Here is a 20,095-nt window from a genome sequence, read left to right on the forward strand (position 1 = left end):
CCATGTTGGTACCAATGACAAAGTTAGAGGAAGATAGAAGGTCCTATAAAACGATTTCAGGGAATTAGGTAGCAGACTTAAGAAAAGGACCTCCAAGGTGGTATTCTCTGAAATATTACCTGTGCCACGCGCTACATTTGAAAGGCAGCGGAAGATTAGAGAGGTCAATGCGTGGCTGAAGTCTTAGGTGCAGAAAGGAGGGTTTTGGACAATTTTGCGCTTGGGTACAAACTTTATAGCTATGATTGATTGCACCTTAAAAGGAGAGGATCTACAGTGCTGAGGGACAGAATGGCTAGAAGGTTGGAGGAGATTTTAAACTAGTGGTGGTGATGGGGGGGGTTAAAATGGAAACAGGACAGAAAGGAGATGGGCTTTAGCTCAGTACAAGGGGGCGAGATGGAGGAGGGGCAAGCTCAGAACAGAGGAGGTATGTAATATTAATAACATTTCACGAAAAGTACAAGTGACTCATGATAATATTAAATGTATGCTTACTAATGCACGGAGCCTAAATAACAAAATGGGGGAACTAGAGGCAATAGCATACACTAAACCAGGGGTTCCCAATTAATTTTTACTGTGGAACCCTTCAACATAGAGTATCAACATCGTGGAACCCCCCTAACCCCGCTCCACCTGGAAATGTTTTGAAAATTGTGCTGTTTTTTTCGTATGTGCCGGTGTGTGTCAAGGTGTTTATATCTGTGTTTGTATGTGCCAATGTGTGTATCTGTGTGTCAATGTGTATCTGTGTGTGTGTGTGTGTGTGTGTATGTATCTGACACACTGATACACACACACACATGCACATAGTGGCACACAGATACACACACTGACACACAGATACACACACCTTGACACACAGTGTGTATCTGTGTGTGTGTTTGTATGTATGTATCTGTGTGTCAAGGTGTGTGTATCTGTGTTTGTATGTGTCTGTGTATCAAGGTGTGTGTGCTTTATCATTTACATTTACTTTCTTTTTTTAATTTACATTTTCATTTTTATATTTATTTTTATTTTTATTTATATTAACTTTTTCATTTTTCTTGTATTCATTTATTTTTCATGAAGTTATACACCTTTGTAGACTGCTTTCATGTTTTATACTGTATGTTTGAAAATACACAATTTTTGGGTTAATGTCTGGATAAATATCCCCAAATGGATTCTATGACACCTAGACACCATAATAATATATATTTTTTAATGTGACTATTAATATGTATAATATATACCATCTTAGTGAGTTTGTTCCATAGGGGTAAACATGTCCTTGATATTCACCCTAACGTGATTATAACTTTTTAAATTTCACTGTCAGTACTGATTAAATCTTCTTTTTCGTTGCCAATGATGGCAGATTTCGAAAATGTGCGCTCACCACAGTGATACGCTAGAGGTGTACCCATGGTCAGCAATAAACTGTCTGTAGATGCTACTCTTATTTGGGAAGAGTAATAAGGTACCGTAACAGGGGGCTTACCCTTGATAATCTGCCTCAGCAGAACATCGGTATGATAAACTGGGGGCTCACCCCAGGTGTAACAGAGGACACCCAGTATGGTAACAGTAACATTTGGAACAATATGTTTGTATTTAATGGTCTTCAGTGGTGAAAGTACATCATGTGGTATCTGGATGCACACCTCAGGTGGTGTGTCTTGTGTAACAGAGGACACCCACTATGGTAACAGTAGCAACTGACACAATATGTCTGAATTAAATGGTCTTCAGTGGTGAGAGCACATCATATGGTATCTGGATGCACACCCCAGGTGGTGTGTCTTGTGTAACAGAGGACACCCACTATGGTAACAGAAACACTGTCTTCTCCAGGCATAGTTCAGACATGTATTATAATTATATATGCATACTTATATATATAACTTATTCTGTGGCAGAACATATCAAGTGAAATCCTGAGATTTGTAGAAGCTGAAATGGCACAAAAAACATCAGTCCAGTAGTTAAACAAGATAAACCTAGAGGAGATTAGAATCTCAGTCCCTGATATGAGGATAGTGCAGTACCGGTTGCTTTAGCCATAGCAATACTGCAGCTTCACCTGTGGCCAGATCACTTGAATGCCTATCTGGAAGCAAAACCATCCACTGATCCCCTCACAAAGTCCTAAAAGAGATACAAAAATGAGCAGAAAGGAGGTGGTCGCGAAAGGGGAGAGAGAGCCAGGACAGTCTCAGGCTCCAGCCTGAGAAGGGAAAAGTACTAGGCAACAAAGGTTAGACAGAAATATAGTATGATAAGTGATATATAGGAATAGCAGACAGTTAAATAAATAGAAATATAAAGCAGCTAATGCAATAAAACAGTGACAATACAATATAAAAACAAGCTAAATACAGAAAGAAGTCACAAGGACAAAATACTCTGACCTGTGCAGCAGGAGCAGCAAAGAAAGATGAGAAGCTTACACTGGCAGGGCCAAATGTGATTGATCAGACCAGGCAACCTTCTTCTATGGCTCCATGGTCTAGTTTTGATGCTCACATCCACATTGAAGGTTATTTTGGTGGTAGACAGGTGTCATCATGGGCACCCTGATGGCATGTGGCTATGCAACCCCATACGCAGCAAACTGCGATGCACTCTGCGTTTTGACAGCTTTCCATCATAGATAATGCATCTTGGACGTAAAACCTCAAGGGCAGAGTATAGAATATAGAGTCCTAAACGCAACATCTGAGGAAAGGGATTTTGGGGTAATTATTTCAGATGACTTAAAGGTAGGCAGACAATGTAATGGAGCAGCAGGAAATGCTAGTAGAATGCTTGGTTGTATAGGGCGAGGTATTAGTAGTAGAAAGAGGGAAGTGCTCATGCCATTGTATAGAACACTGGAGAGAGCTCACTTGGAGTATTATACGCAGTACTGGAGACAATAATTCCAAAAGGACATTGATACTTTGGAGAGAGTTCAGAGAAGGACTAATAAACTGGTTCATGGAATACAGGATCCCACTTACAAGGAAAGGTTAAAGGATCTTAACATGTATAGGTTAGAGGAAAGACGAGACGGGGAGGGGGAGGGGGGTTTGATAGAAACATTTAAATACATAAAGGGAATCAAGTAAACACACACAGTAAAGGAGGAGACTATATTTAAAAGAAGAAAAACTAACACAACAAGAGGATATAGTCTTAAATTACAGGGGCAAAGGTTTAAAAATAATATCAGAAAGTATTACTTTACTGAAAGGGTAGTGGATGCATGGAATAGCCTTCCAGCTGAAGTGGTAGAGGTGAACACAGTGAAGGAGTTTAAGCATGCATGGGATGGGCATAAGGCTATCCTAGCTATAAGATAAGGCCAGGGACTAATGAAAGTATTTAGAAAATTGGGCAGACTAGATGGGCAGAAGGAAGCACCAGAACAACCAAGCACTGATCACGTGCAGTGTTTGGCTATTTATAGGGAGAGATGATCATGTGACCAGCCCCTACCTTCCTGTAGGCAGTAACACCTATAGTAATATGATGTAGTGCAATCATAGTTATTGTAAGTCTGTTTTATCTTGTGTACATGTTGGGGTAGATTTGTAAAATAATTGTTATCAGTGATGAAAAAGTTTAACAAAGAGGTGCAACTATCATGCAAACCAATGCAATCAGCAGGCATATGTGTGATCGCCCACTACTAGAACCAAAACTATCTTTCTCATTCATTGGTCTTCATTTAATATTTTCACATTGCATGAACTAATTTCAATCCCATAAACAGTTATTTTCCATCCGAAAGCATGACAATATGTTACTGCCTAAATATTGTCCTGGCTCAGTTGAATGTTCAATGTTGAATGCTCTTTTTGATGCACTTACATCAATATTATAAAGCATTTAACAAAATTCTCTTACATTTTGCAGCTATGTAAATAAAGGCTACAAAAAGCTTTACTGTGTGAGGCTCAGACAAATGGCGAGAGTAAAGCAAATCTGCCAATTTCGGGGGTCTTTGCAGATTTTGCATCTCTGGTTAGGGTCTGGAGGGCTGCAGTGAAAAATAGGTTTACTTACCTGGAAGTGTCACTCGCAGTTGACACCATGTTTCTTTATGCACACCTACCACATTTTCTGTCACTGAGGTCTATAAGGGATCCTTCGAGACTGTGGCAACCTCCATGAACACCTGAATTCCACAGCCGTTACTTGTGACGGCTGCTGGGACTGGGCAAAAGCTAATTGTGGAGATGCACCTTTTGCCAGCCTCAGGCTTGCCAATAAGACAAAGTCTTATGGTGTCTTTGGATTGTGTTGCTATTTCAATGACATTCCAACTGAGTCAGCATTAGTATTTCATAAAGCTTACATCTATATGTAATACTGAGATGTAACAGAACTTCTTTAATTCCGAGAAGACAGCATTGAAAAACTCAAACTTGTAAGCAAATATGCACTTATATGAAACAGAAAGTTGCAATACACCTGTGGTTACGATATTTTTGATGTATATTATTTTTAGGTTTTAAATAAAAATTAAGCAAAATGTTGATTTGCTATTTATCTGCTGGCATAACTCCCAAGCAATGCTAAATGGAAATATGTAAGGCAAAACTAAAAAAAGAACACAAAAAGACATAGCACCAGAAATTCTGCAGCCCTTTACAATATTATGAAAAAGACGTCAACAAAGGAAGGAAACTATTACGGGTTTTGACAGGAACAATTGGATGATCAGGACACTGCTCAGAGAGCTTACAATCTAGAGGATGTGGGGGGTACAAAATGAATAGGAAGGGAAGTATCAGGGTATGGAACCAAGTGACAGGGTAGTAGAATTGAAAGGGGAGCGTGACGTGGAGAATGGTCCCACGCATAAGTTGAGCGAGTAATGGCAAGTACCCTTGGAGTCCATATGCTCTTTTAAAGAGGTGTTTTTTTAATGAACTTCTTAGTGGATTGAAGAGTAGGGGAGAGTCTGATGGAGGTAGGCAGACTGATCGGCCTGCGTGAAGTACTGAAAGCGCAAGTTAGCCATATGGGTATGAGCAGCAGAGAGGAGAAGGTCACCAGCAATCCAAGTGACCAAGAAGGAGCTTACCCAGTGGCATACACACAGTCCATGAGGCCCCGGTACGAAACTGATCCGTGGGCCCCCCCTCCCCTTATCTCCCCTCTCTCTACCCTGACCCTCTCCCCCCTGACCATGGGCCACCCGACATATGCATACAGACACATACACACACACAGACAGACAGACAGACACCCCCCCGACAGACACATTCTCACACACACACACACACACACACACACACACACAGACACATACATACAGAGACACACACATACAGACACATACATACATACAGAGACACAGGCACACACACATACAGAGGCACAGAGACACACACACATACAGAGACACAGACACATACAGACACACAAAGACATAGACAGACACACATAAAACAGAGACACACATGCATACAGAGACACACACATGCATACAGAGACACACACATACACATACATACACACATACAGAGACACAGACACACACATACATACATACAGATACACACACACATACAGAGACACACACACACACATACACACATACAGAGACACAGACACACACACACATACAGAGACACACAAACACACACACATACAGAGACTCAGACACACATACATACAGATACACACACATACATACATACATACATATATACAGAGACACACACACACACAAAATGTTTCCTACCTTTTGTGACCTTCCCTGGGATCCAGTGGTGGCTCAGCCTGATGGGAGTCAGAGTTCCCACTCAGACTACCTCCTCCTACCTGCTTCCTCCCGCGCGGTCTGTGTGTTAGCTGGGAGGAGTGACGTGCAGTCACTTCCTCCCAGCTCTGTGACTTCATCACAGGGGGCCCGGTGGAGCTGTTAAAGCGCCCAGCGCTGACCGGGCCCCCTGATGGACCCCTTAACATGCGGCCCCGCCTGTGTGCCCGGCAGGCCGGGCCTGCAAAACGTGGCAGCTGGTACCCAGTCGCAGGGGTCCGCAGGGCGGCTGGGCCCCCTGGAGTGATGGGCCCGGTCGCAACTGCGACCCCTGCGACCCCTATATGTACGCCACTGGGCTTACCTCTGAATAAGTCTAGAAATGTAGTGGGGGAAAGGCAGATTTTTTTTAGATAAGAGTTAATATTCTGAATTGAATCCTGTAGGGCACATTAAGCCTATGTAGCAATTGGCAGAGGGATGACATGAAAGAAGAGCTTTGGGAAAATAAGAAAAATAAGCCTGGCAGCAGCATTTAGTATGGACTCTAGGCAGTATGGTACCTGTAGAGATTAATTAGGGAAGAATCACAGTAGTCAGTTTAAGATATTACAAGAGGATGAACCAGCTTCTTAGTAGCATCTTGTGTAAGAAAGGGGAGGATGCGGACACAGTTTTTAAGGTGAAATTGGCAGGATTTGTCAACAGACTGGATATGAAGCATAAAGGATAAGCCACAATCAAAAATAACACCAAGGCAGCAAGTTTGCAAGGACAGGATGATACGCATACCATAAACATGCAGAGAAAGAGACAGAGGAGGTTTATTAGCGAAGATGCAAAGCTGAATTTTAGACAGAGTTTTAGAAAACAGGAGAACATCCAATTCGAGATAGAGGAGAGGCGACTGGAGACTAGAGGGCAAAACATTTCAGAAGTGGAATATTTTTTCTAGTGTAAATCTTACTGTTCACTTGAAAACATAAAAGTAGAGTACACTGAAATCAAGTGGCACACCTCTACTGAGGTGACACAAAAAAATGCTAGTACTAGTGCATATACAAAAATCACACACCTGAAGGACACCCCGCTCCATCTATAACTACCAAATATATTAAAATCACACACATTCATAAAACATATACACCTCACTTTGAGTTCTCACTTTGGTGCATGCATATGTAACCTTTGGAATGCCAGATGTTTTGTACTATATCTCCCTTGATGCTTTGCCAACATTATGGCTGTAAGTGCATTATGGGTAATACAGTCCACAACTTTCGGTTGCCCACACCTGTGTTTAGTGTATAACACTGTCAATGTTTCCATCCTGAGCACTAAATAATCTGAACATCTTGTTTGTTTCTAGAATACTCATGCATGCTGTGTGAGATACAGTCATTCAAAGGACAGACCTAGCACTAAATCTAAGATGAATTCCTAAGTTTGCAAGCATATTAACCCTGTCGTGGTTGTGGTCATGCACAGGGCCGACCTTAGGCCATTAGGCGCACTGTGCGAAAAGTCTTTCCCGTCCCTCCCCCCTACCCCACTAAGTTGCCTGTATACATTCACACACACAGGCACAGGCAGACAGTCACACAAACAGTTACAAGCAGACAGTCAGACACGTTCAGTTACATGCAGACACACACACACATACAACACACACACACAACACACACACACACAGACTTACCTCTTTCCATTATGGCTGGAAGGGGGAGTGGATGCAGTTGGTTGTTGGGGAAGCAAGGACCCTTCTTCCCTCTTCCTGTGCAGCAGTTACCAGGGGCTTCGAGTAGCTATTAGCCCCGCCTCCGCCTTGTGATAAGCCCCACCCCTAGTGCTTGTTAAGCCCCACACCCACTGCCTCGATTTTTTTTTTTACAGACCAGGGTGGAGATTAATGAAATCCTCCACCCGGTTACCTGTTTTAGCTCCCCTGCACTCCTGTCACCTGGCCATGTGTGAGTTGTGTCGGCCACATGGCGCCCTCTGGCCCATGGCGCCCTGTGCGGACGCACAGCTCGCATTCCCCTAAGGCTGGCCCTGGTCATGCAGTGAACAGTCATATATTAGATTGTGGGATGTAATTCACTAGGCATTCTTCAATAGGAACAGTTCAAGTTACAGCGTAAAGCTTAGAAAAGTCTTGAAACTCTTTACTGGACAGATTAGCCAGTCGGTAGCACGTGCAAAATGTAGAATAGGTATATATTATGCAATGATTGGTGCTAACGGTCCAGGAATTACGGGTAGGGAGAGCAGTTTGGACTTATGATATGAGCCCACCCACCTTTCCTATTAATTTGTTTCATTTTGTCATAGTGTTTTGACTTTTTAAAAGTATCCTCAATTCACAAAAGGTTATTCACAAAGTGAGAATACAAAGTAAATTTCAAATTTAAGGGCAAAATAGTGAAACTGGAAAAATTATCTGAATCAGCTATGCTTTCAGTTCATCTACTCTGGCCTTAGATTTGGGATTCACTTTGAATTCTCACTTTAGTAATTAACCTGCAGTTATTTTAAAAGTGTAGCTCTGTAAGACCCTTGTAGAGTCAGTTTGTAAGAATGGTTGAAAATGAACTGTATTTCAGGACAGTGGACATTCTCAGATTTCATTTTTTTTTCTGGTATTGGAATTTTTGCAGCCCTTGCCCATGGTCACAATTTCATAACAAATGTAAATTTAGCGTAGATCCATCTCTACCTCATAGTGACTGTGAGAGGAAGTAAAAAAGCACTTGTAGCAGCAGAAAGAGAAAGTTTATTTTGTTTTCGTGCGTATGACAGTAGACAAAACTTTATGAATGGGAAGTGAGAAAGTTAGTTTTTTCTAAATATTATCCAAGGTGGACGTCAGTGATGATTTCATGTGACTGAGGTTACTGTGATTTTCCCTGATATTGGATTTGTTTCCATGCTTGTTGCTATAAAGCAGCCATTTGTTAATTCCAGCAGCCAGTAGGTGCTTACGGCTAACAGATTTCTATGGTTCACACTTGAATTTTATTTTATTTTAAATTCTTTATTTTTGACGTGCTTGAGAGTTACATGAATTCACACTTTGCCATACCAGTAAAAGCAAGACAGATGTTAACATTATGCTGAACAGTGGTGGCATATAAGCAATACTGGTGCACATTTTTGTTTTTTTAAGAATCAAGATTGGTACATCTGTAAATATAGATATAATATGAATAAAGAAAGCAACCGATTAATTAGCTAACAAGCTTGTTCATGTATGTGAGTAGCTTGACAGGGTAAGCTGCATTTTTCTATAAGTACTTCACACACGGATGTTTAATAAAGTAGCATAGAGTAATATATATAGCTCGTTGCTGGGCACTTTAAGACACGTTAAAGGAAATCTAGTTGAGAGGGACAGCTTACACTTGAGGTTATGCACGCTTGATTGTAAGTAAGTGTGGCATATACCTGTAGGTAAATGCACAAGTATTAATAGGCAGAGGTTGCAGCCAGCTAAAACTAATGTTGCATAAATATGATAGTGCCCGAGAGGTCATGGATCTGCTAAGTTGGGACATGCTAAATTAAACATTAATATGAGATGGACGTAAGAGACATAGCCCCAGGCAGAGCTTTAGTCCTCAGGTCATTACAATGTCCCGTAGAATGGCCAGCTGCACGGACATGTCCCCAGCGCCACATAACTCACGGCCCATCTCCTTTCAACCTATGCCCGTAGGGTTTACCGGAGTGTCCAGCATGGTGGTGGTCTGCCAGTCCGTGGCTCTCCCGCTTGGTGAGTGGATGCCTAGGCCCAGTCTGCTGAGGGGGAGGCCAGGGGGTGGCCCCCTGCGTTTCTCCTTGTGGCTGTGGGCTGACGGTAGTGCGCTGGTGTTTGTTACCTCACTGCTGTTGTGGATGGAACATCCACCGTCGGCTCGTTTTCTCTGCCGGTGGCTTTGTCTCCGACGCTTTCTCCTCTGCAGCACTGTCAGGTTGGTGCAGGGTATTAGTCGACTTGCAGGAGGATTCCCAGGCTGCTCCCCGTAGCCAGCTCGGTGTATCTCATCAGGTTCCGCTGTCTGCCCTACCCGGTTGAGCAGCAGTGTCCAAAAGCCGTCTAGCAGGGCCCCCAGGGCGTCCGGTGCAGCGGTCGTAGGGCCTGCTGAGGCAGCGTGCGACAGTGACAGGCCTCGCGTTGCTGAGCCTGGTGCGGTCGCCATCTTGTGAGGCTCCTTTCCTGCGCTTGTGTAGCTCAGATTTGTTTTGCGTGGCTGCAAGGTTTGGAGCTGGGTTCGCCGTCTCTCCGTGTTGCACGGCCGGGAGGTTTGAGACGCCTTATTGGCTATGGGCGGGAGATAGGAGCAAATCTTCCCTTTGCCGTCGGTGCACATGGCGTCCGCCATTTTAAGTGTGGCGGGCGGGCTCCCTGGCCTCAGTTGCCGTGTCGCGGTCAGTGCCACAGAGTGAGGACCGGGATCACCCCCCCGGTCCAGAGGGGGGGAAACGGAGCCGGACCCGCTCCGATCTGCACTCGTGGCTGGGTTCCGTGGCGCAGGATAGTGGGGCAGCGGCCGCCTGCCCCACTCACCGCAGGAGAAGGCCCTGGTTGGGACAACATGTTTTTCTCCCCCCGGGGGACTGAAGCACAGTGAGCCAGCCTCTCCCCGGGTCCAGCAGTCTCTCAGCTCCGGGTATCTGCTCTGACGGTCTGATTTTTAGGCGGTGATATTTGGTTTTAGAGGGTAACTTTCAGTGATTTGCAGGAGCTGCTCAGGCTTGTGACCATCCAGCTCGGCGGTCCGGCCCCGCCCCCCCACACTTGAATTTTAAGTCTGCACATCAGCCATTTGTCAAAGACAAATATACAATTCATTTGGATAGCAATTCCACCAGAACATTATTGCTTTGGAGCTTCTGTTTTTCCATAATAAGAAGTGGAGATGGCGTACCCCAGGTATACCTCACAGCATTGGGAGGTATGGGATCAGGATCGGGGGAATCTTGAGGGGGGCACAGCGAATTATGAAACTTGTTATGCCCATTATGGCACAACTCTTCAAAGTTCACTGTGTTTGATTAATCAAAAAGGCAGTGAACTGGTGATGTCTAAACTGTTGCATAAAGTAGGGGCAGATCCACGTAACAGATTTCACAACAGAATCTAGCCAGCCAGTCTATGAGGATGGCAGCCCTGGGGCACCTCGTGTGAGAGAGAGGCCTAGAAGGCTTTGGGTTATAATCCAAAAAGAAAGGATTAAGCATTAATGGAGTTATTGGGGAGGAAAAAGAGGATACGTTCAGTGGCTGTGCCAGGCAGACAAAATCCCCTTTATAAATGGATTGGTGGAAGCCAAGTATCTACCTATCAGTGTATCTAGCCACATAAATGCCAACAACGGCCTGTCCACCTTGGATTATTATTATTATTATTTTATTATTTAAATAGCGCCATCAGATTCCATAGCGCTGTACTTTATGGATTCCCTTCACCTCCCTCCAATGTTCATCTGTCCCCTCTGCTCCACTCAACCACCCTTAGGAGATGACAAAGTCAGCAGAAGAAAATGTTGTATTGGTTTCTCTTTCTTCCAGATGTAGTTATTGAGCAGTGATTGGAGGAGTAGAAAAATATATTCGGGATTGTGATGGGTAATGTTTGAAAGAGATAAAGGAGGTGTGGAAGAAGATTAATATTAATCACACCCACCCTGCCATGCCATGAGAGGTGGGGCAGGGAACAGTTCACCAAATCCCTACAGAACATTGCCTGCATAGGAAGAAAGTCCAGGCAATATAGAACTTCAGGGTTAGCCGACATCCATACCTATAAGTACTTTATGGCCAATTTAGACCATTGGAAGGGGAAACTTCAACAGACCAGTTCTATCTCTGCCCCGAGAGGGAAACATTCAACCCAATTGGTTTAAAATATTTGATCTTTAAAGGGCACCATATATGTCTAATTCTGACATAATATTAAACAATGATGCCTCCGGGGTTGTGACATAAAATAATAAGTCATCCCACCTCAAGCTTGGATGTAATGATTACTCCTAATTGCATTTAGGAATGGTTTGGGGGCAAGAACTAAGCTCACCAGGAATATTGGACATCCTTGCTGAGTACCATTGTGAATGTGGAAGATATCGGTAAAAGTACAAGGCCCGAATCCAAGCAAATTTCTTAGAGCATAGACCCATATGCAACAATGTGGCAATGAGAAAGTCCCAAATTACTCGATCAAAGGCCTTCTCTGTCTATGAAGACAATAGGAGAAGACTCTGCTAGATGAACGCGCATTATTATTATTATGTTATTTATATAGCACCATAAAATTCTGCAGCGCTCTACAATGGGTGGACGAACAGACACGTAGTTGTAACCAGACAAATTGGACACACAGGAACAAAGGGGTTGAGGGCCCTGCTCAATGAGCTTACATGCTAGAGGGAGTGGGGTAAAATGACACAAAAAGGTAAGGATAGTATTAGACTAGTGACAGTTGCAGAAGAGGAATCAGTCAGGAGCTATTAACAGTTTAATTGATACGCTTTTATGAAGAAGTGGGTTTTTAATGTTTTTTTAAAGGAGTGGAGACTGTGTGAGCATCTAACAGAGGAGGAGTTCCACAGGAACGGTGCAGCCCTCGAGAAATCTTGAAGGCGATCATCAGAGGTGGGAGTACGGACAGAAGATAGACGTAAGTCTTCAGCAGATCGCAAGGGCCTAGACGGGACATACTTGTGTATAATGAAGGATAGATAGGTGGGAGCAGCATTATGTAGCGATTTGAATGCAAGAACCAGATTTTAAATTGATCTCTATATTTTATAGGAAGCCAATGTAGGGACTGACAGAAGGGTGAGGCATGGGAGGTGCGGGCGGACAGGAAGATGAGCCTCGCTGCCGCATTCATTATGGACTGTAACGGCGCAAGTTGGGAGCACGTAAGACCACTGAGAACCGGATTATAGTAGTCAAGGCAAGAAAGGACAGTGAAATGGACCAACACTTTTGTCGCATCTGGCATTGAGTAAGGGCAGATGCGCGCATTTTTTTTTAGATGGAAATGACAGGATTTGGCGATAGATTGAACATGAGGCTTGAAGGAGAGGTCGGAGTCAAAGAGAACACCTAGGCAGCGAGCCTGCGTGGTGGAGCTGATGGTAGCACCGTTGACTTGGAGGGAAACAGACACAGGAGTAACAACACTTGAGGGAGGAAAGACCAGAATTTCAGTTTTGGTCAAGTTTAGTTTAAGGAAGTGGGCAGCCATCCAGTTAGAAATAGCAGAGAGGCAGTCAGAGACACTAGTCAAGAGGGACGGGGAGAGATCAGGAGAGGACAGGTAGATTTGCGTGTCATCTGCATAGAAATGATATTGGAAGCCAAAGGAGCTAATGAGTTTACCAAGGGAGGCAGTATAGATGGTGAACAGTAGGGGACCAAGGACTGAACCTTGGGGGACACCAACAGAGAGGAGTTGGGGAGAAGAAGCAGAGCCAGAGAAAGAATCACTGAAAGAGCGCTGGGAAAGGTAGGAGGAGCACCAGTAGAGAGCAATATCGTGTAGATCTAGGAGGATGAGAAGAAGTTGTTGATGATCAACAGTGTCAAAAGCAGCAGACAGGTCAAGGAGAATTAGGATAGAGTAGTGACCACAAGATTTTGCAGCGAGTAGATCATTGTATACTTTGGTCAGTGCGCATGACATATGAGAGAAAAAGTTTGTATCACGTTGGCTTTTCTGAGTGGGATGAAACCCACCCAAGTTTTTTGGACCAATATGGGGACAGATTTGTATTAGTTTCATTGCTATGATTTTCGCAAAAAACTTTAAGGTCGCAATGAAGAAGTGAAATGGGTCTATAGTTGGCGCACTACACTGGTAGTATAGCAGAGAGGGTTTGGCTAGAGATAATAACTCTCGTAACGGTTGGAGTTACATAGTTACATAGCTAAAAAGAGACATGAGTCTATCAAGTTCAGTCTTTCTAACAACTGCTTTTACTATTGATCCAAAGGAAGGCAAAATACCCAGTTTGAGGCACTTTTCAATAATGCAACAAACGAGGAAACAATTCCTTCTTGACCGCAGAATGTCAGTCAGATCGCTCCTTGGATCAAAAGGCTATTACCCCACAAATTAACATTTATATTCCTGAATATTGTGTTTTTGCAAGTATCCATCCATTTGCTGTTTAAACATCTGTACAGACTCAGATAAAACCACCTCTTCAGCCATCCTTATTGTTCTTACTGTAAAAAAAAAACCTTTCCTTTGCCTTAGACTAAACCTCCTTTCTTCCAGTCTAAATGTGTGACCTCATGTCCTATGTATAGATTTCCAGACAATGGTTTGTATTGACCCAGAGCCTGCCTCTGCACTTTTTCTAGTGCCATAATATCCTTCTTTAGAAGAGGTGCCCAGAGTTGCACAGCATATTTAAGGTCCACACCTTACCAATGATTTATAAAGGGGCAACAACATTTTTGATTGACATTGCACATTGTTGACTAGTTTGTTGTCTATAACAATTACCAAATCCTCATTGTGTGTTGTTATCCCTAATTCACTGCTGTTTAGGGTGTAGGTTGTTTGCGTATTCTTTACCCCAAAGTGCTATCTTCCTTTTGAGTGCCCAGTCTATCTAAATCTATCTGCAGCAAATCCTGCGTACATTGTATTACTTAACAGAGTTTTATGTCATCTGCAAACACTGAAACATTACTTTAGATGCCTATTTCAAAAACATTTATAAATATGTTAAATAGAAGCAGTCCCAAAACAGAATTCAGAGAGACACCACTTACCACTTTTGTCTAGCTTAAAAATTTCCGACAACGCTGGATGCGGTAACCGACTGGTCGGCAGCACTGGCACTCCTACATATATCACCAATGTGGGTATCCTCATACAAAAAAATCAATACTACGACACCTCCTAAACGCGACCAGGGCACTCATCCCGTTGTATTGGAAACAGACGGAGACACCCTGCAAGGAAGAGTGGATACGCAGGGTTGAGGACATTCAGGGGGCCAAGACGATGCAGGCATCCCTGCTGGGCAGAGGGGAGAGGCACGCGGAACTATGGCAACCATGGTTTGTCTTTATATCAAAGTACATAAGAGGACGAGCGCGATAAGCGTGGAAGGCGCGCGCGGGGGTACTCAGTCCCGTGGGGCGAGGCCAGCGCACACTTCATAATTCCTGTTCCTCCTAAACCCTACACTTTGCCCCTCAGGCCTATGTACCTTTTATCACCATGACACGGGCTCTCGTGGGAGGCAGGGGGGAGTACAACCCCACTGCCCTTTCCTCTCCTTCCTCTTATTTACATTCCTTTGACCATGCACCCTTCTGCAACCTGATAAATATATGGTACCTACCTTGGGTGTACACACATAATGGCGATAATCACCCTCCATGAACAAAATTGAAGCACGCAAGGCACCTTTTTCACATGGGCTGGTAATGCATAATAAAAAGCACAAATGGGAACATACACAGGGCCACACTGTCGAGACACTTATGAAGGATTACAATGAGGGGTAAATCTTAAATGTCTACCCCATGCCATGATACAAACCTGAGCAACAGCATAGATAATGGGGACACACAATCGGGCTCAACACCTTGTAATTCAGATTTGACCCTAAAACTGTTTTAACAATCTGCCATCATTGTTATGCCATATGAGAATAGCTGCGCCCCACGTTACGGAGCTCTCCGTTGGAACAACACGCCCACGAGAGTAAGGTGGTTGAGGGTGAACCCACAAAGTGGTGTAAATGAGTGCATTGCGATAGGTAGAGATTAATGCTACACCAATATGGAGCTCCACCCAGGGTCATCTATAACTATCTAGACATTTGCGCACTGCGAAATCACACTTGGAATGTGACTGTTGAATATCGCACTGATGTTACCATACATGACCTATGTTTTATACTAACACCATTAATGCGAATGGGATCTGCGTGTCCCAGTGCCTGTTTTTTTCGATGTTTTGGTATATTTTACCTCCAGCATTCTTACAACAACAAAAATAAAAAAGATTTACAAAAAAAATAAAAATTCCAACAACTCTTCTAGCCAAGAACAAGAATTTTCATCTAGATCAATTACTTTTAGTTTGAACACTAACCTATTGTTTGGAACCGTAACAAACACCTGGGCAAAATCCAAGTAGATCACATCCACTGCAACATCCTGATCTTTACTTCTACTTCTTCATAGAATGCAAATCTAAAATTTAATATGACATGACCTATGTTTCATAAAGCCATGCAGATTTTTGCTAGTAACAATGTTCTTCTCAATGAATTCCTAAGTAGTATCCCTTTGTAACCCTTCAAATACTTTCTCAATCACAGAAGTTAAGCTCACACGTCTATATTTTCCAGGCAAAGATTTTGAACCCATTTTTAAAATAGGAACCCCATCTGCCTTCCTACTATCCTTCGGTAAAATTCCTAAAACAAAAGATTTCCAGATAATGGTTTGTACTGGCCCTGAATATATTTGTATAAGGTGTTGTTTTTCCAAACTAAAGAGATATACATTTTTAAAATTTCTTCATAACTAAAATGCTCCATTCCTTTTATCAATTTTGTAGCCCGTCTCTGAACTTTTTCTAGTGCTATAATATCCTTCTTTAAAACGGGTGCCTAAAATTGCACAGCGTATTCAAGGTTTATAAAGAGGCAAAATTATATTTTCATCCTGAGAATTTATGCCCCTATTTATACATGACAATACCTTACTGGCTTTAGCAGCTGCCAATTGACATTGCATATTGCTGCCCAATTTGTTGTCTATAACATTTCCCAAATCCTTCAAGTGTGTTCTTATCCCTAATTTTATAACATGACAGGAGGCTTCGTATTTGCTTAAGTCTCTCTTTACTAGAACTCCACAGCAGCACAGAAAAACAACCAATCAGAAAAAAGTTAGGTACTATAAAACTCCCCTCCCCATGCATCATTTCCTCTTTCTTTGCTGCTCCGCATCAGTACAGGTCAGAGTACCTCTGCCTCCTGCTTATAGTGGGTGGTTTTGGGTCTTATTATGCTTTCTTTAGGTTATCATTATATCTATCTTATGTGTTTTTGTATTTTGTCATTTTTATTATATTGATATCATATTTTATTTATTATATATATTGCTTGTATATATTTTTTGCTATGTTTTTTGTTATAGCCTTTATCCTTTTTTATGTTTTCTTTGCAGATTATTCATAGTATTTTCGTTGTTTTATTTACTGATTTCGCTTCAGGTCTTCCCCCCTTTCCTACTCATTCCCCCTGTGTCTTTGGGGATGTTTTTTCCCGGAGATGTGGTGTTTTTTGGGGGGGTCCCCCTGCGGTTTACTTTCCCCCTCCCTCCACCCTCTCCCTGGCGCCATTTTATTAGTTTCCCCCCCCCTTCTGGGGCTGCGGGAGCTCCGCTCGGGATGTCAGGAGACTAGCCTCTTGGCTGCCTACCCTGACTCCCTGAACTCTGGTGTGAGCCAGCCGGCGCCCGGGGTTTTTCTCGCGGTCAGACGCGAGTACCCCGCGACCGGTCCGCTCACACACGTGGCCGCCTTGCCGCGGCCGGGTTCCTCTCAGCCACGTGGATCCGACCGGCTAGAGAAGGGGCGCCTGCTCGCGGCCCCTCCTCCCTCCACGGTCGGAGCTTGGCGTTTTGCTACCCTGCTGGGATCCCCCGGCGGATCTCAGCAGGTCTACCTGTTTTCTACACATGACTATATTGTACATACAGTGTATATCTGGCTGTGAGCCTTATGGTTTTTTATATCACCTTTCTTTGCATATGAGGCGTTCTATGACAGTTGTTTATTTTATTGCTAGGTGTTTTACTGTGTGTGTGTATGTCACTGTTTTTCTGTCAGTGTATGTCACTTTTTTCTGTCAGTATATGTCACTGTTTTCTGTGGTATTTCACTGTTTACTGTCAGTGTATGCCACTGTTTACTGTCGGTGTGTGTCACTTTTTTCTGTCAGTGTAGGTCACTTTTTTTCTATCAGTGTATGTCACTGTCTGCTGAGAGTGTATGTCACTGTCTGCTGAGAGTGTATGCCTCCGTCTGCTGAGAGTGTATGTCTCCGTCTGCTGAGAGTGTATGTCTCCGTCTGCGGAGAGTGTACGTCACTGTTTACTGAGAGTGTACGTCACTGTTTACTGAGAGTGTGCGTCACTGTTTTCTGAGAGTGTGCGTCACTGGAGAGTGTACGTCGCAGTTTGCCGAGAGTGTACGTCGCAGTTTGCCAACAGTGTACGTCGCAGTTTGCCGACAGTGTACGTCGCGGTTTGCTGACAGTGTACGTCGCGGTTTGCTGAGAGCGTACGCCGCAGTTTGCTGACGGTGTGTATCACGGATTTCTGCGTGTTTTACTGTTGGCGTATATTGCTGATTGCAGTGTGTCTTACCGACAGTGCATGTCACATTTTTCTGTGAGTTTTGCTGATAGTGTATATTGTGGGATACTGCGAGTTTTACTGACAGCGTATATCACAGATTGCTGTGAGTTTGGCTGACTGTCTATATCTCAGGATACTGTGGGTTGTTTGCTGACAGTGTCTGTCACGGTTTCCTGCGAGTTACAGGTATTAGGATCTAGGATTCATGTGCTTCATAGTATAATTTTCGGGTCCAGCCATGGGGTCTCAGAGGAGATTTTTCTGGTACGAATTCACCGTCCATGGCACAGTGGCGGATCCAGAGCCTGATCTCGGGAGGGGCACTTGTAGATTATTTAAAAAAAATAATCCTAGCACAATAACCACTACAGCTCAGTGTAGTAGTTATGGTGCCAGTAGTGCCAGGATCCCACCCCGGAGTAAGTAGTCATACCGTTTAAGAACAGTTTGACAACTTACCTGGGGTCTGCTGGGATATAGGGCATAGGAGAAGTGGTGTGTGTTAGGGGTGAAGTGTGTGTGAAAGGTGCAGTGTGTGTGTGAGCGGTGAAGTGAGTGTGAGTGCGTAAGGGTGGCAGTGTGTGTGTTAGGGGGCAGTGTGTGTATGGGGGCACTGTATGTCTGTGTGGGGCAGTGTGTGTATGGGGGGCACTGTATGTATGTGTGGGGCAGTGTGTGTATGGGGGGCACTGTGTGTATGGGGGGGTCGTGTGTGTGTGTTTGGGGCAATGTGTGTATGGGGGGGCAGCAGGGTGTGTAGGGCACTGTGTGTGTATAGGTGTGCAGTGTGTGCGGGGCAGTATGTGTGTGGGGCAGTGTGTATGGGGACAGTGTTTGTGGGACAGTGTTGTATGGGGACAGTGTTTGTGGGACAGTGTTGTATGGGGACAGTGTTTGTGGGGCAGTGTGTGTATGGAGGCAGTGTTTGTGGGGCAGTGTGTGTGGGGCAGTGTGTGTATGGGGACAGTGTGTGAATGGGGACAGTGTGTATATGGGGACGGTATGTATATGGGGACGGTGTGTATATGGGGACAGTGTGTATATGGGGACAGTGTGTATATGGGGACAGTGTGTATATGGGGACAGTGTGTATATGGGGGCAGTGTTTGTGTGTATGGGGGCAGTGTTTGTGTGTATGGGGGCAGTGTTTGTGTGTATGGGGGCAGTGTTTGTGTGTATGGGGGCAGTGTTTGTGTGTATGGGGGCAGTGTTTGTGTGTATGGGGGCAGTGTTTGTGTGTATGGGGGCAGTGTGTGTGTGTGTGGGGTCAGTGTGTGTAGTGTGTGTATGGGGTCAGTGTGTGTATGGGGTCAGTGTGTGTAGTGTGTGTATGGGGTCAGTGTGTGTAGTGTGTGTATGGGGTCAGTGTGTGTATGGGGTCAGTGTGTGTAGTGTGTGTATGGGGTCAGTGTGTGTAGTGTGTGTATGGGGTCAGTGTGTGTAGTGTGTGTATGGGGTCAGTGTGTGTAGTGTGTGTAGTGTGTGTATGGGGTCAGTGTGTGTATGGGGTCAGTGTGTGTAGTGTGTGTATGGGGTCAGTGTGTGCATGGGGTCAGTGTGTGTATGGGGTCAGTGTGTGTAGTGTGTGTATGGGGTCAGTGTGTGTAGTGTGTGTATGGGGTCAGTGTGTGTAGTGTGTGTAGTGTGTGTATGGGGTCAGTGTGTGTAGTGTGTGTAGTGTGTGTATGGGGTCAGTGTGTGTATGGGGTCAGTGTGTGTAGTGTGTGTATGGGGTCAGTGTGTGCATGGGGTCAGTGTGTGTAGTGTGTGTATGGGGTCAGTGTGTGCATGGGGTCAGTGTGTGTAGTGTGTGTATGGGGTCAGTGTGTGCATGGGGTCAGTGTGTGCATGGGGTCAGTGTGTGCATGGGGTCAGTGTGTGCATGGGGTCAGTGTGTGCATGGGGTCAGTGTGTGTAGTGTGTGTATGGGGTCAGTGTGTATGG

The sequence above is a fragment of the Pelobates fuscus genome, chromosome 1 (genome assembly GCF_036172605.1).
Source record: "Pelobates fuscus isolate aPelFus1 chromosome 1, aPelFus1.pri, whole genome shotgun sequence".
NCBI lineage: Eukaryota > Metazoa > Chordata > Amphibia > Anura > Pelobatidae > Pelobates > Pelobates fuscus.